Here is a 21609-nt window from a genome sequence, read left to right on the forward strand (position 1 = left end):
GTAGTCTCAGCAGCCAGGATGCAAAGTTTGCCTTAATCTTGCCTTTTTCAAATTGATGGAATCTTGAAAGTTTAAATTTGTCCTCAGAAGACTAACCTTCAATTTCCTTGCTAGAATGAGTATCTGGATGTCCATCTGCTTTTATTTATTTATTTAGGATTTATTTATTTATTTAAAGGCAGAGTTTACCGAATTTGGGATGGGGAGAGAGAGATCAATCTTTCATCTGCTCTTTCACTTCCCAAATGGCTATAACAGCTGGAGCTGGTCTGGTCTGAAGCCAGGAGTCTGAGCTTCTTCTGGGTCTTCTGCTGCTTTCCCAGGCACATTAGCAGGGAGCTGGATTGGAAGTGGAGCAGCCAGGACAAGAACCTTTGCCCATGTGGGATGCTGGCATTGCAGGTGGCGGCTTTACTACTATGCCACAATGCAGGTCCCTATGTGCTTTTAAATAGGCTTCCAAACACTCCTTACCCCATTGCCAGAGGAAATAACTCCCCACTGAACTCTGAGGGATCATTTGTCACTTAAATTGGTTTTTGACTTTCCTTGCTGCTGATTGAGTAGTTTTTCCTTGGAACCATACCAGTTTCCACATGTCTCTCAGATTTCTAGCTTTGATTTCTTGTCCCATTTTCCCCATCCTTGTTCTAGGCCCCAACATTTCCTGTGTAATGTTTTCATGGAAGTTCATGAGAGGCTGAAGTTAGATGTAGCAGTCCTGGTCTCCTTCCTAAGACAGTTTCCATCCTGAAAGGCAATTATCTCCTCCCCGACTCAGGAAGGCTGCTGTCTCGTGGAGGAGGTGGGGTTCACATGGGGAGTTGATTGTTTGCTGGATATTTGGGCTCTTATTCATGGCTCTGTTCTCTGAAGCTCAGTCTACCATCTGGTAACAAAACAAAAACCCAATAACAGGGCCCAAGCCCTGAACATTGGTGCTGCCTTCTTTTTTTCTTCAGTACTCCATCCTCCATTTCTATGGCTACATGCGACCCAGTCTGCAGCCTCAGATAACCTGAATTGAGTCTGTGCCTCCTGGGATTCCCAGGGCTTGTTTCTTAAAGTGCCTCATTGGAGCTGGAACTTGTAGAAGTCTTCCTTTGCCCTTACATCTGCTCCAGTGTTTTTGTGCCCCCTAAGACTGTGCATTACCTAACTCACTAGATGTATTGAAGAGACTGACGATGGCTGATTGCATTATACCTTAAACTTTTTACTTTTTTTTTTTTAATTGTACATAAGATGTTTCTTGTGGTTGATCCCAACTCTTGAGGCAGCTGTGTTTGGTTTTCAGTGCTTCAGACTTAATTGCTGCCACTACTGTTGGTTTGTTTTCTTTCAATATCAAGGTGGGTACTTTCATATAAAATTTTGTTTTTAATTCCTTCTCTGGCAATCCTTTCCTGGATTCGTTGCTTTGCATAATTGTACCTGCAATGGAACCAGCATCCCAAAGTCACCAAGATAAATCCTCCTACTCCAACATCACATGATCTTCTGATTCTACTAGTAAACAAAAAAATGTTCGAGGCCAGCCACAGCATATCCCAGTGAGCCGTATAATATTGAGTCCCATGCACAGGGGATGTTTTCCACATCTAAAATTCCTAGGAGTTTAAAAGGCTTTACCAACCAGCAATGCCCTTGTCAGAATTTTCTTGCCATGTCACAGGGCTCAGGTTTGTGAGCTGTGTCATAACAACCTGCAGTTAAGTCACGAACAGTCCTGGCCTCCACCTGCCCCGAGTCTCAGACGCTTCTTCCCCTTCCCGGGCTGGCCGGGCTCCGGCGCGGCGGTCATGGGGACGCCTAACTTTTTCCTTTCAGACAGTGCTTTTTTCATATCTGTGGCTCAAGGCATGATAGACTAGGAGGTTTTTCTTCAATGTTTTGTCTATAAAAATTTGCTCGAGAAATAGTATCTTTGTGGCTTTGTTCTCCTTTGGAAGCTGGATTAGACTAGGTAACTTGACTGGGTGTGAAGCATGGAGAATCTAAGGAGCACAAAATTTCTGGGGCCCACAGAGAAGATACTGCCTCAAAAATTTGTTTCTATAGGGTTTCATTGTGCTGATATTCCCATCTTACAGAAATTGACTGGATTTCATGGAATTTGTAGTCAATTGAAAGACAGTTTGTTGGAATCATTTCATGAATTCAAAGCATTCTGAGAAAAAGTGTTTGCTCAGCCATGGTGATTGAGAAACCCCAGGCAACTAGAGAGGTATGTCACGCTTGGTTATGTGCTGCTCTGTTGCTGATTTGGAGTAAAAGCTGAACTCTGTTGTTGAAAGCCACCATGGAAAGTGGAAAGTGGAAACATTGATTGTGGATGGCTGAGTGGTGCTGCATTATTTACTTGTCCAGAAATAGAAGCATCCTTGCCTCCAACGGGGTGAGTAAATAGCATCAATCCTTTCTATTACAACAGAGCCCTGTTGCCTTCTTTTTTTTTTAATTCCAGAAGAGTAAATATTTAAATAGGTAATATAGAAAAGTTATTGCCATTTTTCCTCTGTAGGCCATAGCTGGGAGTTAAAAAGAGTGTGAGGTAGAAGTCACACATGAAAAAAAGAATATTGTAGAAATTACATGTAATCCTTTTAAAGTAAGGGCATTAGGCTTCATGATTTGCAATTGGCCAAATTGAGCAAAGTTTTCTCTGAAAGCCATTTCAAGATAAAAAAATTATGAATTTTCTTAAGCCCTGTGATTAGAGTATAATACGTATTTATGGTCCCCCGAGGCACCACACAATAAAAACGGTTAAAACCTTTGGTCCTTTTAGTAGTTCACAGTTTTATTGCCAAAGTTATTTTGTAGATTTTATGCTTAAAGCAAGGTCAGTGTATTGCACTGTATAAATTATTCTAAGTAATTGCTCAGTTATTTTATAGCTTAGTCACAGGATTTTTTCATTATTAAACGTAGCCTTTCCTTTAAAGTTAGGTAGGGAAGGGCACAGTAAATCACAGGGCAGCTTGCCATTGGGGTTTCAGCATTACCTGTGATAAGAGTTTAATAACAATCTGGCCCAGACACCAGTTCCCTCTCAATTACCTTTCCACCTGGGCATTAGTTCACACTGTTTATTAAAAACTCCCCTTGTAGTTTTTAAATGGAGTGTTTCAGATTAATGGCCCCCATGGAGTTTAACTTCATTGCACTTCATTAAAGCTGGATTGTACAAAAGGTTACTTCAATTAAATCCAGAATGCAACCTTAAATCTGTATAGATTTTTCTCAAAAATGTGATAAAATTGATTTGCCAATCCTTTGAGATTAACAGGGCAACATCCCTTTTTGTAACCAAAGTGCAAAAACTTGTATGCCTGTTCTGAATTTTCCTATGGCTATCCATTTGGATTTTATAGAATTAGGAGCCAATCCACCAAAAGAGCATGGAGTAATAAATGGATCGGGTTACTGGAGAACAGACCCACCATGTGAGGCAAGAGAGTTAGTGAAACCTTTTGTTCCACTTGAGTGGATATTGAGGGTTCAGTATTTTAGAAAAAATAGTTTGTCTCCCATGTCAAAAATATTTTTCTAAATGGGTTGTTTTGTCTTGTAGCACAAAAGGTACAAAGGATTTCTCTGAAACATGATCTCCTTTGGCTAAGACATGTTCTCCCAGTCTGTAAAGTGCAGTTCAGCTTGTGGCATTTCTTAACCATCGTAGCTACTAAAAATTCATGATAATTGGAAGCATTAATTGCACATCCTACACTATGAGAATGTGGCCTCATTATCCTGAAGTGATGTGCAAACTGATGCTCATTAACACCATAACTCAACTGCTCAATTTTATCTTTTTGTTGGTTTCAAAGAACTCAGTAAAACCAACCCAGATCAATTTACTGTTACTTTTGGATGGATGAGATCTAAAAGAATATGATCTCACAACCAAAACTTAGACCATATTTATAATTTTATTATATTATAAAAATAATTTTTGGTTTTACTTTTAAAAATTATTTACTTTTTACTTGAGAGCCAAGAGAGGAAGGGAGAGAAAGAAGGATGGAGGGAGGGAGGGAAGTAGGGAAGGAAGGAGGAGGAGGAGGGGGGCAGAGAGAGAGAGAGAGAGAGAGAGAGAGAGAGAGAAACAGAGACAGAGACAGAGAGAGACAAGAGAAATCATGTGTGCATACCTGAGAGCATGAGTTATCCTGTCTGCTGATTCACTGCCCAAGTGTCCTGGAGCTCCAGGTCTCCGATGTGATTGGCAGAAATCCAACTGCTTAGCCATCACCTGTTACTCCCAGGGTATGCCTTAGTAGGAAGCTGTAAATGGAAATTGAGTTGGGACTTGAACCCAGGCATTCTCAAGTGGTGTCTTAACTACTGTTCTGAATATCCACCTCTATTGTAAATCATTTAAAGTGTGCTTTTTCTATTCTTAAAAATGTTAAGTTGGGGGCTGGCATTGTGGTTTAGCAGATAAAGCCACCTATGATGCCAGCTTGTATTCCTGCTGTTCCATTTCTAATCCTGCTCTCTGCTAGTGGCCTGAGAAAAGCAGTGGGCCCCTGTCATCCATGTGGGAGACCAAGAAGAAGCTCCTGGCTTTAGCCAGGCCCATCCCTAGACTTTATGGCTGTCTGGGGAGTGAACTAGCAGATGAAGATTGATTTTTTTCTCTCTTTCACTCTCTGTAACTCTGACTTTCAGATGAATAAATGAATTTTTAAAAAGTTATGTCAATTGGTGACAACTAACCGAGGGCCAAAAAGGAAGCCTGTTGAAGTGAAATTGACACTATGAGAAATGGTGACTTGATCAGCCCTTGTCCGGACTGTTGATGTACAACTTGATACTTTATCCCTTTTAGTATTTTTTTTTGTTCTACTTAATAATATTGGTTGAACTCTATAATTAACACACAATTATTCTTAAGTGTTGAAATTTAACTGAAAAAGTGATCTCTGTTAAATATAAGAGTGGGAATAAGAGATGGAGGAGATACAATTTGGGACAAGCTCAATCAGACTTGCCCCAAATGGTAGAGTTCAAAACGTGCCAGGGGATTCCAATTCAATCCCATCAAGGTGGCATGTACCAATGCCATCTCACTAGTCCAAGTGATCAATTTCGGTTCACAATTGATCATAATGATAGGTCTAAGAATCATAGGGATCACATAAACAAGACTAGTGTCTGCTAATACTAACTGATAGAATTAAAAAGGGAGAGAACAATCCAACATGGGAAGCGGGATACACAGCAGACTCATAGAATGGCAGATGTCCTAAATAGCACTCTGGCCTCAGAATCAGCCCTTAAGGCATTCGGATCTGGCTGAAGAGCCCATGAGAGTATTTTAGGCATGGAAAGCCAAGACACTCTGGCAAAAACAAAACAAAACCAAACAAACAAACAAAACAAACAAACAAACAAAAAACTCACAAAAAAACCTACCTAAATGAAAGATCTCTGCAAGTGAGATCCTAGTGGAAAGAATGGGCCATCAAAGGAGGTAGCTTTCTCTGAAGGGAGGAGAGAACTTCCACTTTGACTATGACCTTGTCTAAATAAGATCAGAGTCAGCGAACTCAAAAGGCTTCCATAGCCTTGGCAACTCATAACAAGAGCCTAGGGAGATTACTGACGCCATACAAGGCAACTCATAACAAGAGCCTAGGGAGATTACTGACGCCATAAACAAGAGTGTCAAATTGTTAAGTCAACAACAGGAATCATTGTGCACTTACTCCTCATGTAGGATCTCTGTCCTTAATGTGTTGTTCAATGTGAATTAATGCTATAACTAGTACTCAAACAGCATTTTACACTTTATGTTCTGTGTGGGTGCAAACTGATGAAATCTTTACTTAATATATACTAAATTGATCTTCTGTATATAAAGATAATTGAAAATGAATCTTGATGTGAATGGAATGGGAGAGGGAGCAGGAGATAGGAGGGTTGCGGGTGGGAGGGGAGTTATGGAGGGGGGGAAAGCCATTGTAATCTGTAAGCTGTACTTTGTAAATTTATATTTATTAAATAAAAGTTAAAAAAAGTTACATTGAAAACTGCTTCTGCTTAGCTTTTAAGAAGCTGATACTTATCATTTTTCCTCCTTGAATGTCAGTGGTGCAGCATTTCTTCCTGCATCTGGCTTTGTATTTTTGTTGTACTACTTCCCTGCTGATATCATTTGATTTTTACCTAAGCTTTGACTGCTTCTTATAAGTGAATATGACACCTGTTGAAATATGTGAAATAATGTATTTATTTAAATGTCTCAAGGGCTTCTTGCTGTTTTACCCCATGGCAGAATGACAAAGAGAGGCAGACTGACTTGTCCTTTTATAAAGAATCCACTCCTATGGAAATGAACATATTTCTGCAATAATGTCATTAACCCATTCACTAGGGCAGATGGCATAATCACATTTCATTAGGCCCCAGCTCCCAATATTGTTTCATTTGGGGATTAAATGTCGAATACATGCTTTTCTGGGGACAAATTCAAATAACAGAAACTATGTCTTAAATGAGCATGGATGAACAGTTACAAATTGTGAACTGCTAGTTGCCAAAGGGAAATAATTGGAATTCTTTGCATTGGGATGAGGCATTGAGGAAGGTATTGTAAAGTGGTAGAGTGGGACAGGACAAAGCAGTGAATGGCAGAAAAACAGCCCATGGAATGGAGAATTAAAGTTTGGGAATTCTGTTGAGTAAATATCCTCACATGGTTAAGCTACCAACTTAGGTGTGACTAGAAGATGATTGCCACCACTTTTAGGTAAGAATCAATTGAAAAATTCCATTAATGAACATTTATTGCCTTCGTTTTAAGATCATGTGCTAATCCTTGACCAATAAGCAGAAACAGGGGGATGGGGTATTCTTTTTTAATTTTTTAAATGATTTATTTATTTATTATCTGAAAGGCAGAGTTACAGAAAGGCAGAGGCAGAATAGAGAGAAGTCTTTATTTGTTGGTTTACTTCCCAAATGGCTGCAACGGCCGGAGCTGGGCCCATGCTAAGCCAGGAGCCAGGAGCTAGGAACTTCCTCTGGGTCTTCCACCTAGGTGCAGGGGCCCAAGAATATGAGCCATCCTCTACTGCCTTCCCAGGCCATAGCAGAGAGCTGCATTGGAAGTGGAGCAGCTGGGACTCAAACTGGCATCCATATGGGATGTTGGCACTACAAGCGGCAGCTTTACCTGCTATGCCGCAGCACCGTCCCCATGGGATGTGGTATTGTCAACTTCCACTAGAAGTAGTTGTTGGAGAGTAAAAAGAAATAATTCTCCACATGAAAGGATGCATTCTTCCTATTCATGAAATATGCATATTATGGCAGAACTGTGCATGAATTTCAAAACTTTATGCACCAAAACAAACTGGCCAGAAAAGCCAAATAACCCTAGTCAAGTCCTGAATTACTTAACAAGTGAATTTTCATAATAACTCCACTGGCCTTTCTTTTGCCCTTTATTTATTCTGATATACTGCACCACATTACTGCCTGATCAATAATCTCTCCAAACTCATCAAATCAACATTCTTCACCTAAAACTTTCCGTTACTTTGCTTACCTACTGGTTTAACCTCAAAGCACTTTCTCTTTGCATTTAAGGTCCTCCAGAATTTGTTTTCTCCCTGCCTTTCTAATTCCATCCCTTTCAAACCCCTGCAGAAACTAAGTTTTCTAATTTCTGAATCTTGATCTCACAGTGCTTATTCAAGTCTCTATTTATCAATGACATGTCTATGTCTTATCATGGTTCTGCTCTTACCCAAATATGAAAGGACTTCAAAAGTTTCATGTAAAATGAAATTAAAGATAAGCTTATTTTGGTACAAAAAACCTAAAATTCATTTTTATACGAGTTCTTCAAAAAGTTCATGGAAAACACATATTATGACAGAACTGTGCATGAATTTCAAAGCTTTATGCACCAAAATAAACTAATCTTTTAATTCTTTTTTTCTACATTTTTTGAAGTTCCTATATATTACCTATTCTTTTCATTTATTTATTTGAGAAGAAGAGTGACAGAGAAGGGGGGAGAGCGAGAGTGAGAACGAGAGCGAGCGCACATTCTTCATTCTGTTGATTCACTCCCCAAATGCCACAACAGCAAGGGCTTGGCCAAGCTGGAATCAGGAGACTGGAACTCCATTCAGCTCTGTGTGGGTGTCAGGGAATCAAGCACTTAAGCCATCATATGCTGCCTTCCCAGGTGCCTTGGCAGAAAGCTGGGTTGGGAACAGAGTATCCAGGACACAAACCAGGCACTCTGATATCAGATGCAGGCTTCCTAAGCGATTGCTTAACCTGTTGTTCCACAATGCTCATCTCTATACTAGCAATTCTTAAAAATCAAGCTCGAGTGAATTGGGAGAAGAGTTGTCCAACAAAAAATTAAACTCTGAAAGTTTGAATTTACAGTGTTGGTTGCCTTTCCTGAGAAATCCCAGTATGGTATTACCTTGGTGGTTTTAGGGTTTAGCCCTCAATCTAATAGGCTTGGAATTCTGATTTTGTCAACAATCCACCTTCAGAAGTAGGATCAGGGAAGCCAAGCTTATGAGTCTAATCTATGTGACAGATTGTCCTGTGTGAACTACAGTTATCACATTGATAAGAATTCACATTTGAGCATCATCCTCAAAACAGACATATCGTAGAAGTCTAAACATCTCCAGGTGTTTTCTTGGCAGTGATGGGACTAAGAAGTTTACTAAATCTGATATTTTTATCTTTGTTATCCTGGTATCTTATTAATGCAACAATTATAACTGAAGTTCTTCAGCTAAATTTCTCTGACACTATTCCTAATGTTTGCATTTCTGAATTTTGTCTTTTTTGACAATCCATTTTACTATTGCCTCATCTAATTGTTAATTTTTTTTTTTAATTTTGACAGGCAGAGTGGACAGTGAGAGAGAGAGACAGGGAGAGAGGTCTTCCTTTTCCGTTGGTTCACCCCCTAATGGCCGCTGTGGCCGATGCGCTGTGGCCAGCGCACCGCGCTGATCCGAAGCCAGGAGCCAGGTGCTTCCTCCTGGTCTCCCATGTGGGTGCAGGGCCCAAGCACTTGGGCCATCCTCCACTGCACTCCCAGGCCACAGCAGAGAGCTGGACTAGAAGAGGAGCAACCGGGACAGAATCCATCACCCTGTCCGGAACTAGAACCTGGTGTGCCGGTGCCGCAGGCAGAGGATTAGCCTATTGAGCCGAGGTGCTGGCCATTGTCAATTTTTTTAATACGGCTTTATCAGGTTATTGTTCATTAGTGTTTAGCTGCAATTTATTCTGTCTTAAGGAGGCAGTATTTAGCTTGGTTCTGATTCTTTATGTCTTTATTTAATGACTTAATTCTTTTTTTTTAACTTTTATTTAATGAATATAAATTTCCGAAGTACAGCTTATGGATTACAATGGCTTCCCCCTCCCATAACTTCCCTCCCACCCGCAGCCCTCCCCTCTCCCGCTCCCTCTCCCCTTCCATTCTCATCAAGATTCATTTTCAATTCAATGACTTAATTCTTAAAGAGTGATCTTAATTTTCTTGTTTCCAAGTGCCTGCAATAACATTTTGCTCTCCTATTAGTAGCAATTATTATTGGATCTTTATAAAACCAGTTAGACAGGAAGGACAGATGAGTACCACCTCTGATTTATAGATGAGGAAACAGAGACTTTAGGCATTAAAATATTTGTCTGAGTTCACACACAGAAATTAAGTAAACCAGCTCTCAAATTAAGATCTTCTCACTGTAGGGGCTCCTGGTAGGGGACTATTTTTTTATAGCAACCAGAGCCACGAACAAAATGCTGGGATTGTTGTACATGCTTAATGTGTACGAAGGATTTCAAAACATTTGTTAGAAAATGGAATAAGAAGATAATGTGAATTTCCATGAACTTTTTGAAGCACTCTCGTATTTACTGAAAAAAAAAAAAGTGACGAGCTTTTTATGAAAACAAAGACATAATTTTTACCAAGAGCAGATGCTAATTGTGAACTCCTAGGATCTGGCTTTTTGTTCCTCACTGTTAACTCCATCAAACTACTATACTAATTTTAGTTTTATGATTTGGACAATGAGGGTCATGATTCTTCTTGATGTGAATTATTCAGGGTGTGACTGGACCATGAAGACTCAAGACAGGTTTTTGGAATGGCAGTGAATTATCATCATATGGATGAGCCTTAAGAAGGTATGAGGCAGGAATATTAGGATCATAATGATTGTTTTCAAGGTCATAGAATATTATGTGTCATTTAGAGGTCAGGACCCTGGACAGATCCCTGATCTATATCAACTGTAATTGTGAGAAAACTTTTGTCTTCCCCTAGATTATCATCTTTTGTTTTGATTTAGTCTTTCCTGGGAGACTTCTTTTCCAGTTAGAATTATGTAGCTTGATTATTGAATATATCTGAGTTTAGGGAAAGATTATATCAGTGAGATACTTGGTGGAAAACAACAGAAATCAACCCTGTTGATTTTTAAATTCTGTTGATAATTTAAGTAGAAGAAGAAGTGATACACATTAGAAGTGTATTTAGAAGAATGGCTCACAAGCCTGAGGAATCATACTCAGAAAATATGTGAGAACCTAGTGAAATCAGGCAGCTGAAAACACAGCCATTAATACTGCTGCTAATGCATAGTTGCTGCCCTGATGCTGCCACTTTACTTAATGCCTCTGTCGCCGTAACTTTACCTAATCGCTATCTTCCTTAGAGCTTTGCCTCACTTTCTCAAAATCCCAGATTTGGTCAAAGTGCTGATTGGATAAGTCATGTGCCTCTGTCACGTAACCCAGCAAAGTTTTTGAATGACTATTCTCTCTTTGGCTTTTTCAATGAGAATTGTCCTAAATAGCTAAGGTGGGTCTACTTTTGTAAACATGATTAGTATATTCCCTTCTCTTCAGCAGTTTCACTCTGAAGAGCTGGGTGGGCTTCTGTGAACCTTGGCCTTTGTCTTTATCTCTCCCTATCTGCCCATCAATCCATAAAAGTTGTAGATGAATTCCATTGAGTTTGGCAGATGCTCAACTATGGCAAATTGTTGTAAGTGTCCTGCTTACTTTCAAGGTCTCTGGTCTGACTTAAAATTATAATTCTCATTTTTTCTTTAACTTTCTTACCATGTATTTTTTATTATTAACTTGTATTAACTTTCATCCATGTATTTTTGAGAGATTTAAAAGCATTGTGTCTAGTATTTTTGTCTTGTTTTCAATCTGTGTATCTAGATCACACATGCAGAACTAGGAGTTAGGATTGGTTTTTTGTAATTACCTCATTAAAAAATAAAAATATGTATGTTGAGATAGTAAAGAAAATGATTCCTGGCAAAATGAGGAGGGAATATATTTAAATAAATGTGCTCAGATAATGAATAAACAGGGCCAAAGTGATATTAATGCTTAGCAGACAGGACCACATATAAACATCATGACATAATTTATTTGAATTATTTATTGTGAGTCTGGTATTTCTTCAATTTAAGCACTTCTTTGTAGAATAATATCCCACATACCCACAGACTGGTAAAATAAAAGAACCAGATGTTCACAATCTCAGTGTAACAACCATATCAAACCAATGGTATGCACTGGGAATTTAGTGCTGTTTATAGGATCAGCTTCTGGCTGAATTCTGAGCACATATTTGTGCTCTGGAGCTCAGGAAAACTCCCACAGCTGTATCTGCATAGTAAGAGCTTGGCTGAAGTCAATGTGGAACACTGAAGTTAATGACAAAAGATCAATGGGTAGGGATTTTCTATCCTTGCAAGTGGCAAGATTAAATTTTGTTACTTCAAGGCCAGTGCTTTGGCATAGTGGGTAAAGCCACAGTCTGCAGTGCCAGTATCCCATATGGCTGCTGGTTGGAGTCCCGGCTAGTCTACTTCCAATCCAGCTCTCTGCTGTGGCCTTGGAAAGCAGTAGAAAATGGCCCAAGTCCTTGGGCCCCTGATCCTGTGTTGGAGACCCAGAAGAAGCTCCTGGCTTTGGATTGGCTCAGCTCTGGCTGTTGTGGTCATCTGGGGAGTGAACCAGCAGATGGAAGACCTCTCTCTGCCTCTACCTCTCTGTAACTGTCTTTCAAGTAAGTAAGTAAATAAATAAATCCTTAAAAATCTTTTGTTACTTCTCATTTAGTTGAAATATTTAATTAATAAAGTATAGTAATAGGCAAAACTATAACTCAGCATGCAGTCAATAGATCTGAGGTTACCAATCCCTCTAGTTATAATTGGAGAAACCCGTAACTCCCAACTCTATAATTCTGCCATTGATGAGTCAGGGTGGCTATGTTCTCTTTTGAAGACTGAACCACCTGTGATGCTTGCCGCATACCTCGGTATCTCTTAATAATGTATTTTGGAATACTGTTGGAGGGCTATTAAAAATATTCACAAGGGGCCGGCGCCATGGCATACTAGGTTAACCTCTGCCTGTGGTGCTGGCATCCCATATGGGATTACTCCTAAAGAACTTTAACATTTTAAAATTTTAATATGTTGAGGCTGGTGCTGTGGCATTGCAGGTAAAGCCACTGCCTGCAGCACTTGAATCCCATCTGGGCCTCAGTTTGAGTCCTGGCTGCTCCACTTCCAATCCAACTTCCTGCAAAAGTGCCTGGAAAAGCAGCAAAGGATGTTCTGATTCCTTGGGCCCCAGAACCCACGAAGGAGACCCAGAAGAAGCTCCTGGCTCCCAGCTTCAGATTGGTAGCTCTGGCCACTGCACCATTCCAGGAGTGAACCAGCAGATGAAAGATTTCTCTCTGTCTCTCTATCTCTGTAACTCTGACTTTCAAATAAATAAATAGATCTTTAAAAAATTTTAATTTATTTCAATGTAAAGAATTATAAAATGCATTATCTACCTCTTAGATTTAGAGATAAGAGCATAAAAAATGTAGAAACTAATTAAACCCATGTTCCCACCACACAAATTTTCCTTCTTTATAATAGAGGATATTGAGTATAGTTTATTTTTTAAAGTTTACTTCTTTTTATTTGAACGGCAGAGAGAAAGCGAGAGAGATTGATCAATCTTCCATTCGGTGGTTTATTCTCCAAACAGCTACAATAGCTGGGGGTGCTGGGTCAGGCTGAAGCCAGGAGCCAGAAACTCCATCCAGTTCTCTCACTTGGCTGATGGATCAAGTACCATCATCACTGACTCCGAGGGGGTGTGCTGGATCCAAAGTCAGAAGTGGAAGGGGGACTTGAGAGTAAGTGCTCTAATATATGAGATGAAGGCATCCCGAGTGTTAGTTTAACCCATTGTGTCACAACATCTGCCCCTGAGTACAATGTAATATTGTGGCGTTATTGTGGATATTATGGTTATACCATACTGTATAAAGAAATATACTCAGAAAATTTTGTGGAGTATGAGCATGGCCCAGAATTTTATTTACCTGGCTGTAGAAAATATGGAAGCGTAGAGAAGAAAACTAAAATGATGTTAAGCTCACTAACTAGAGGTGATCATAGCTAACGTTTTGGCATTATTACAGTTTTATAATAAAGTTAATACATTACTGTATGTACATTTTTATTTATTTATTTTAATTTTTAAAAATTTTTGACAGGCAAAGTGGACAGTGAGAGAGAGAGACCAAGAGAAAGGTCTTCCTTTGCCATTGGTTCACCCTCCAATGGCCGCTGTGGCCGGTGCACTGCAGCTGGCGCACCATGCTGATCCGAAGCCAGGAGCCAGGTGCATCTCCTGGTCTCCCATGGGGTGCAGGGCCTAAGCACTTGGGCCATCCTCCACTGCCTTCCCGGGCCATAGCAGAGAACTGGATTGGAAGAGGGGCAACCGGGACAGAATCCGGTGCCCCGACCGGGACTAGAACCCAGTGTGCTGGTGCCGCTAGGCGGAAGATTAGCCTGTTGAGCCACGGCGCCGGCCTTGTATGTACATTTTTAAATTGCTTCCTACTTATTAATACATTGTGAATGTTTTCTCAAAGCCTTAAGTATTCTTAATGATAGACTTTCTAATGGCTACATGATGTTGCATTGTATAATAGTACCATTATTTTCTTATCCTGCTTCCCATTGGTGAATATTTAGATATTCCCAATGTTTATATACTGTAAGGAATACTGCAGTGAATTCTTTTGTACTGAAACTTGATGGAAATCCTGATTAATTACTTTATTTAAGAAGAGTTTTTGAAGTACTTACATTGTGTTGGGCACTATTGTCGATGCTTGGAATACAAAGTGAAAAATCTTTGCTCTTGTAGAACTCAGTCAGCTAGGTGGAAATTGACAATCCATGTAAAATATGAGCTTTATAGTATATTAGAAGGGTTTAAGTGATAGCGAGTCTAACATTGTTCCCCTAGGATATATTCCCAGAGGACTCATGACATAAATTTCTAAAGTGCCTTCCAGAAAGACAATACTGATTCAAGTTTCTATAAAATATGTTTGGATCTTTCTTTTCCTCCCTTTTTAAATAAGATTTATTTATTTGAAAGTCAGAGTCACAGAAGGGAAGAGGGGGAGACAGAGAGAGAGAGAGAGAGAGAGAGAGAGAGAGAAAGTATTCCATCTGCTAGTTCACTCTCCAGATGGCCTCAATGGCTGGAGCTGGGCTAATCTGAAACCAGAAGCCAGGAGCTTCTTCCAGGTGTCCAACACAGGTGCATAGGCCCAAGGACTTGGGCCATCTTCCACTGCTTTCCCAGGCCATAGCAGAGAGCTGGACTGGAAGTGGAGCAGCTGGGATGTGAACCGGCGCATATATGGGACATTGGCACTTCAGGCTGCGGTTTTACCTGCTACGCCACTGTGCCAGCCCCTTTTCCTCCTTTTAAAACAAGTGTTTCTAAAGAAAAAAAACTGCTATTTTTAAAATGAAATTTATGTTATTGTTTAATTTTTTGGCTTCTAGTGATTATTGAACACATTTTGGTATGTTCATTGATTATTTTTATATTTCTCTTATAAAACACCTGTTTACACCCTTCACATAATGTTAAGGGTCTCAGTACTTGTGTAAGTTTCCTGAGTTTCTATAATGAAGTGTCACCAACTGGGCAGTAACATGAATTTCTTGTCTCACAGCTTTGCATGCTAAAAGTCAAAGTCAGAGTGTTGGCATGACTGTGCTCCCTCTAAAATTCATAGGGGAGTAATTCCCCACCTCTTTCTAGCTTCTGGTAGTTTCCTGCATCTTTGGCATTGCTTTACTTTTAGACTCATCACTCCAATACTCCACCTTAGCACCCTCCTCTCCTTTGTGTGTGTGTCCACCTGTGTGTCCAGATTCTCTTTACATAAGGACAGAGTCATTTTGGACTTTGGTCCATGCTAATGACCATATTTTAAATTGATCATCTATAAAGACCCACATCCTTTCTTTCTTTTTTTTTAACTGATGGGTGTTACAATTCAATCCATAACAGTGCCTAAATCCCATTCTTCTTTACTTTTACCTCTAGGCCTCAGAACCATCCATGACAATTGGGAAACAGAATATATTTTCTGAATTTGTGTATACTTTCTATGATTCCCAGTAAAGGGTTCTTATGTTAGACAAGGGGCTCTCTGCCTCATATTCCAGTCCTGGTGTATTCAGGCTTCTTCCTGTCTGCACAAATAGATTGGAGACTGTAGTGCAGCTATGGACTCAAACTCATGGGCAAGGCCAAAGGAGCTGGCAGTTCAGTTTCACACTCAAGTTCACAAGAAGAACACAGGGAAAGATTTTTAGGAACAAACTTTGGGATCTTCTCAGACTTCCTGTGAGACGGCAGAAAGAACAAGACTGTCCGTAGTGCCTTCCTGAGAAGTTAAGATGGCAAGAGAAACTGCTACAGGTGGACTTAGGAGTCGAAGAAACGCTACTACTCAGTCTGATTCTTGCTTCTGAGGCACAGTGACTCCACCTATCATCCAACAGAATGGGGTCTGACTACTTTGATGGGCTATTTCTGTCCATCTTGGTAAGGAAAGAAAAGAATAGTAGAGAGAAAGATGGACTTATTCTCTCTGAGATCTCTCCTCCATTACCTGAGGAGACCTAGAGTGCCCAAAAGTTCCCTCTCTTGTGGAAATGAGGAGAGAAGTGGTAGATGAGTTTCTTAGCTCTTCTGTTCAATACTTGTAATTCTTTTGCTTTCCTGTTTTGTTGTCAGGCTATTTGCCACCACTTATTTCTGACAATATCTACTTTCTGCAGTCCATTTTCTGTTTTCCTGTGTAACAGGAGTAAATGACAGTTTTACTTTTGGTAAATCTTAAGTATAGCTTGTTGACTTCATGTACAGGTTTTTGGAGAGCTTTTTTCATTAACTGCATTTTTTTTGACCACTTTTAGGTTGTGACTTGTTCTAAAATAGGGTGAAATTGCTAAGATAGTCCACTGTCAGGTAAGATAGAATAGTGTTTGCTTATTTTGTATGTAGTGAACATTGTACTATATAATAATGGCCTTTGATGTGCATGTGATTGAAAGCTATTTTTTTGTTGAATAATTTTTAAGGTGAACTAATTTTGTATATTTCATATATACAGCTTTAGAAGCATAGCGATACTTCTCATCCTATCCATCCTTCCACCCACACTTCTTCCATTCCTCCTCCTTCCTTTCTTGTTCTTTCACTTAATTTTTACAATGATCTACTTTCAGTTTATTTTATAATCATAAGACTAACCCTACCCTAAATAAAGAGTTCAAGAAGTAGTAAGAAGGAAAAAAAAAACCACAGTTCTTCAATAGTAGAGACAAGGGCTGTAACATTTCAAAATGTCAAATTCACTCATGTACATTACAGATTTTGGTCCTCTATTAGTTATCACAGATCAGGCAGAACATTTATCTTTTTGGGACTGACTTATTTCATTAAAAATTATTGTTTCCAGTTGCATCATTTTTACTGCAAAAGACAGGATTTAATTTTTTATGGCTGAGTAGTATGCCATTATATATATCTATATTTATATATATATTCATCAGTTGATAGACATCTGTGTTGATTACATATCTTAGCTATTGTGAATTGAACTGTGATAAACATGGGGTACAGATATCTACTTCATATGCTGATTTTATTTTGTTTGAATAAATTCCCAGGAATGGGGTGGCTGGGTCATATGTCTGAGGTATCTCCGTACTGTCTTCCACAATGCTTGTACTAGTTTACATTCCCACCCACAGTGAACTAGGCTAACTTTTCCTCCACAACCTCAACAGAATTTATTGTTTGTTAATTTCTGTATGAGAGCCATCCTAACTAGGGTGAGGTGAAACCTCATTGTGGTTTTGAGTTGCATTTCTCTGATGGCTAGTGATCCTGAGCATTTTTTCATGTATCTGTTGGCCATTTGAATTTTCTCTTTTGAAAAATACCTGTGTAAGTCCTTTGCCCATTTCATAACTGGGTTGTTTGTTTTGTTGTTGTTGAGTTTCTTGAGCTATTTATAGATTCTGGGTATTAATCCTTTATCAGTTGCATAGTTTGTAAATATTTTCTCCCATTCTGTCAGTTGCTTCTTCACTTTGCTGAGTGTTTCTTTTCCAGAGCAGAAGCTTTTAAATTTGATGTGATCTCATTTTCTATTTTTGCTTCTTATTGTCTGTGCTTCCAGGATCTTTTTCAAGAATTCTTTGCCTATGATAATGTCTTGCAGAGTTTTCCAGTGTTTTTCTATGGTAATTTGATGGCATCAGGTCGTGGATTTAGATCCTTAATCCATGTTGAGTGGATTTTTGGATTAGGTATAAGGTAGCGGTCTTGTTTCATACTTCTGCTTGTGGAGATCCAATTTTCCCAGCACCATTTACTGTAAAGACTGTACTTTCTCCAGGGATTGATTTTAGCACATTTGTGGAAGGTTTGTTGGATGTAGATGTATGGATTGATTTCTGGAGTTTCTATTTTGTTTTATTGGTCGACATGTCTGTTTTTGTGCCAATACCAGGCTGTTTTGATTTTATCTTCCCTGTAGTATGTGATGCCTCTGGCTTTGTTTTTGTTGTATAATTTTTTTTTTAGCTATTCATGGTTGCTTGTGTTCCATATGAATTTTAGCATAGTTTTTTGTAGATATGAGAAGAATGTTTTAGTATTTTGATTGAGATCACATTGAATCTTTAAATTTCTTTTGGTAGTATGAACATTTTGATATTATTTCTTCTAATCCATGAACATGGAAGATTTTTTCCATAATTATGTAATCTATTTCTTTCTTTAATGTTTTAAAATTTTCATCATAGATATCTTTTACTTCCTTGGTTAAATTTATTCCTTTATTTAAATTTTTTGTAACTATTATGAATGGAACTAATCTTACAAGTTTTTTCTCAGCCATGGCATTGTTTGTGTATCCAATAGCTATTGATTTTTATGCATTAATTTTATACTCTGCCACTTGACCAGACTCTCTTATGAATTCCAGTAGCTTAGTAGAGTCTTTTGGTTTCCCTGTATATAGAATCATGTCTTCTACAAACAGGAATATTTTGACTTGCCCTTTCCAATTTGTATCCATTTGATTTCTTTTTATTTCCTAGTGGCTGTGGCTAAAACTTCCAAAACTATATTGAATATCAATGGTGAAAGTGGGCATCCTTATCTGGTTCGAGATCTTAGTGGACATGTTTCCAAAATGTCCCCATTCAACTAGATGCTGGCTGTGGGTTTGTCATATGTTGTCTTGATTGTGTTAAAGAGTGTTCCTCCTATACTCAAATTGCTTAAAATTTTTATCATGATATGATGTTGTATTTTCTCAAATGCTTTCTCTGTATCTATTGTGATAACCATATAGCTATTGTTCTTTAGTTTGTTAATGTGATCTACCACATTTATTGATTTGTGTATTTTGAGCTATTCCTTCATACCAAGGAGAAATCCCACTTGGTCTGGCTGAATGTTCTTTCTGATGTATTATTGGATTAGATTAGTATTTTGATGAGGACTTTTGCATCTGTGTTCATCAGTGATATTATTCTATAGTTCTCTTTCTTTGTTGTATGCTTTTCTGGATTTGGAATTAACATGATGCTGGTCTCAAGGAAGGTGTTTGGGAGGATTCTCTCCCTTTAAGTTGTTTTGAATAGCTTCAGAAGAATTAGAATTAGATGTTCTTTAAAAATCTGGTAGAATTCAGTAGTGAAACCATCCAGTCTTCTGCTGTATATTTTATTTGACATATTGAATTCTTCATTTCTAATGTTTCATTTTTATTTCTCTTCTACATCTTAATCTCATGGGAAAGTTTTTCATCCATGTCATGTATGGATTTCTTTAACTCATGAATTTGCTTTCGTTGCTTCTGAGTAATCCTATGATCATTCTTTTGAATGCCTTTTCAGGTATTTCATCAATCTCTTCATCTTTACATTCTAATACTGAAGTACTTTGATGTTCTTTTGAGGGAGTTATGTTGTCTTCCTTATTCTTTTTTCTTGAATTTCTGCATTTATTTTTAGGCATTTGTGAAAATACTTGTTGGTTTTCTCCTCTGATGGGTTTTATCTGTGAACTATTCCTCTGTGGCTTAGTGCAGTATCTGGTCTTTCAGTGAATACCCAGCATCATGTGCTGAGTTTGGCCAGGGAGCTCTGGTCAGTGCTCCAATGTGGTGTGAGTATGCAGGATGACACCCAAGTTGGGCATGATAGATTTCCTCTATTGTCAGCAATGGGGAGAGTATGATCACTTCTGTCGGTGTGATCATACCCTTACCTCTTCTCTTTCAAGGTGATCAATGCCCAGGGTTAGCCCATAATGGGTACAACCCTTATCTGTACAGCCACATGAACCACAGAAAGGATCTGTTCATTCCTCAATGTGAGCACAGAACCCTATGCAATGACCCATTTCAGGCAGTCTGGGAGCTCTGAGTCTCTGGTGCCAGACAATGATTGTCTAGAGACCCAGCTACATCCTGTGCCCTGTCTTTCAGTCACAGAATTCCCATAGTCACAGCATACAAGTCACAGGGTGCAGAGGATCTGCTACATCCATCTAGCCTGTCCCATCCATGGAGAGAGCAGAGATGTTCCCAGAGACAGCTGTCTGTTGGTGCCCTTTAGCCTTTGATGTGTTGAGAGGATGGGGGCACCTCAGAGTTCCTCATGGGTGCTTAGCCCCCTTTCAACCCTTCTAGCCAGACTCAAAGTAAGTGGGGAACGTGAATTTTTCCCTCTGATAAAATCTCTTGGTCGCATGTGTGCACGAGAGCCACTGTAGTCTCTATAAGTGTCAAAATGTCACCTTCTATTCACCAGTTCTTGCTGCCCTTTGGGGAGAAAGAAACGTGCTTTTCTTTTGCTGGATTCGATGAGTTCCCTCCCCCCATCTAGGGCTCCAGGCCAGACGAAGAAAGACAGTGTGGTCCACAAGGCTCTCCACCAGGCAGGTTCAGCAGTGGCACAGGCTGCCACAGTCTGCTCTCTCGTCATTCTCCAAAGCTGGCGTCTCCTGTAGTTCCCAGCTTCAGAATGTATGTGTGGTTTCCCCAGTTCTTGCTCATGTCCACAGCTTCCATACAGCTCTGCAGCATCCCTCTTCCTTCTGTAGAATTTCCGCTGCAAACTTCTCTCCAACTCTCCCCTGGGAATGCATTTCCTCTGATTTTCTTCTTCTATTTCCCCCTCATTTAAAGCAACATTTCTTTTTCCTATTCAGCCATGTTGAAATCTGAAAACTTTTTATTGGCAAAACAAAATGCAAACAGAGGACCACTTCTCTCCAGAACAAGAATGCTACTGTTTAAAACAAAGCAAGTTACTAAAAGGACCTTTACCATAATTGCTATCTAAACACTAAACTTCAAACTGACTTTAAGACATTTGAGTTGGAAGAAATTATAAGGGAAATGGCATTTTCAGATGGCAAACGATGACAGAAACACTGATGTTGGACAAATGGGCCAAATTCACAGTTAAGTTATCCCAGCCAGGAGCAAGTTTCTGAGAAACATTTGGCTCCATACTCATCCTCTTATTTCTTCCCCTGACCTTGTTCATGTTGACGACCACTCAGGTGACAATGAACTAGCTACTCAAATTCCCTGTGACTCAACCTATTTTGTGAAAAGACTGATATTTTAGGAGTCGTGGTATAACCAACGTGTTCTGGAAATTATTCTCTTTCACCTTATGTGTCAACAGCTTCACAGGTTTGAATACTAATAGAATGGTAAGTACAGAGGTGTTTTGTCACTGTTTTGTTCTGCCCTCATATTTCCTGTCTATTTCACAGGAAAAAGATTTAAAAATACACAGCTAATGAGCTTAGGTCTCCATCATGTGTGTCATTTTTGAAAAGAACTTGTATTAAGGTTTTCCTTAGGATAACATTGTATCTGCCCAAGCACTGAGCAGAACAACATTCTAAATTACCCTTTGTCTATACATTTCTAGAACTAAGGAATCTCATTTAGAAGTCTGTTAGGTGAGAACAGATAGAAAAAGAGACCAATAGGTGTTCTCAGGAATTCTAACAGCCCCATGACAATTCCTCAGTAATTCCTTCTTTTTTTTTGGTTCTTTAGATTTTCAGTACTCTAGAAAAAAGAAATCAGGGTCTGCAATCAAACAGGCAACTTATTAAAAGCGAGAGCCACCACTTTTAAAG

The 21609-nt window shown here is 39.1% G+C and overlaps 1 pseudogene; it reads right to left on the reverse strand.

Moving 5' to 3' along the window:
- Positions 1 to 1307: 1307 nt before the first annotated feature.
- LOC133775362 (cytochrome c oxidase assembly protein COX20, mitochondrial-like) lies at positions 1308 to 1804 on the reverse strand (annotated as a pseudogene).
- Positions 1805 to 21609: the final 19805 nt, after the last annotated feature.

Source organism: Lepus europaeus, chromosome 16 (assembly GCF_033115175.1).
Source record: "Lepus europaeus isolate LE1 chromosome 16, mLepTim1.pri, whole genome shotgun sequence".
Taxonomy (NCBI): domain Eukaryota; kingdom Metazoa; phylum Chordata; class Mammalia; order Lagomorpha; family Leporidae; genus Lepus; species Lepus europaeus.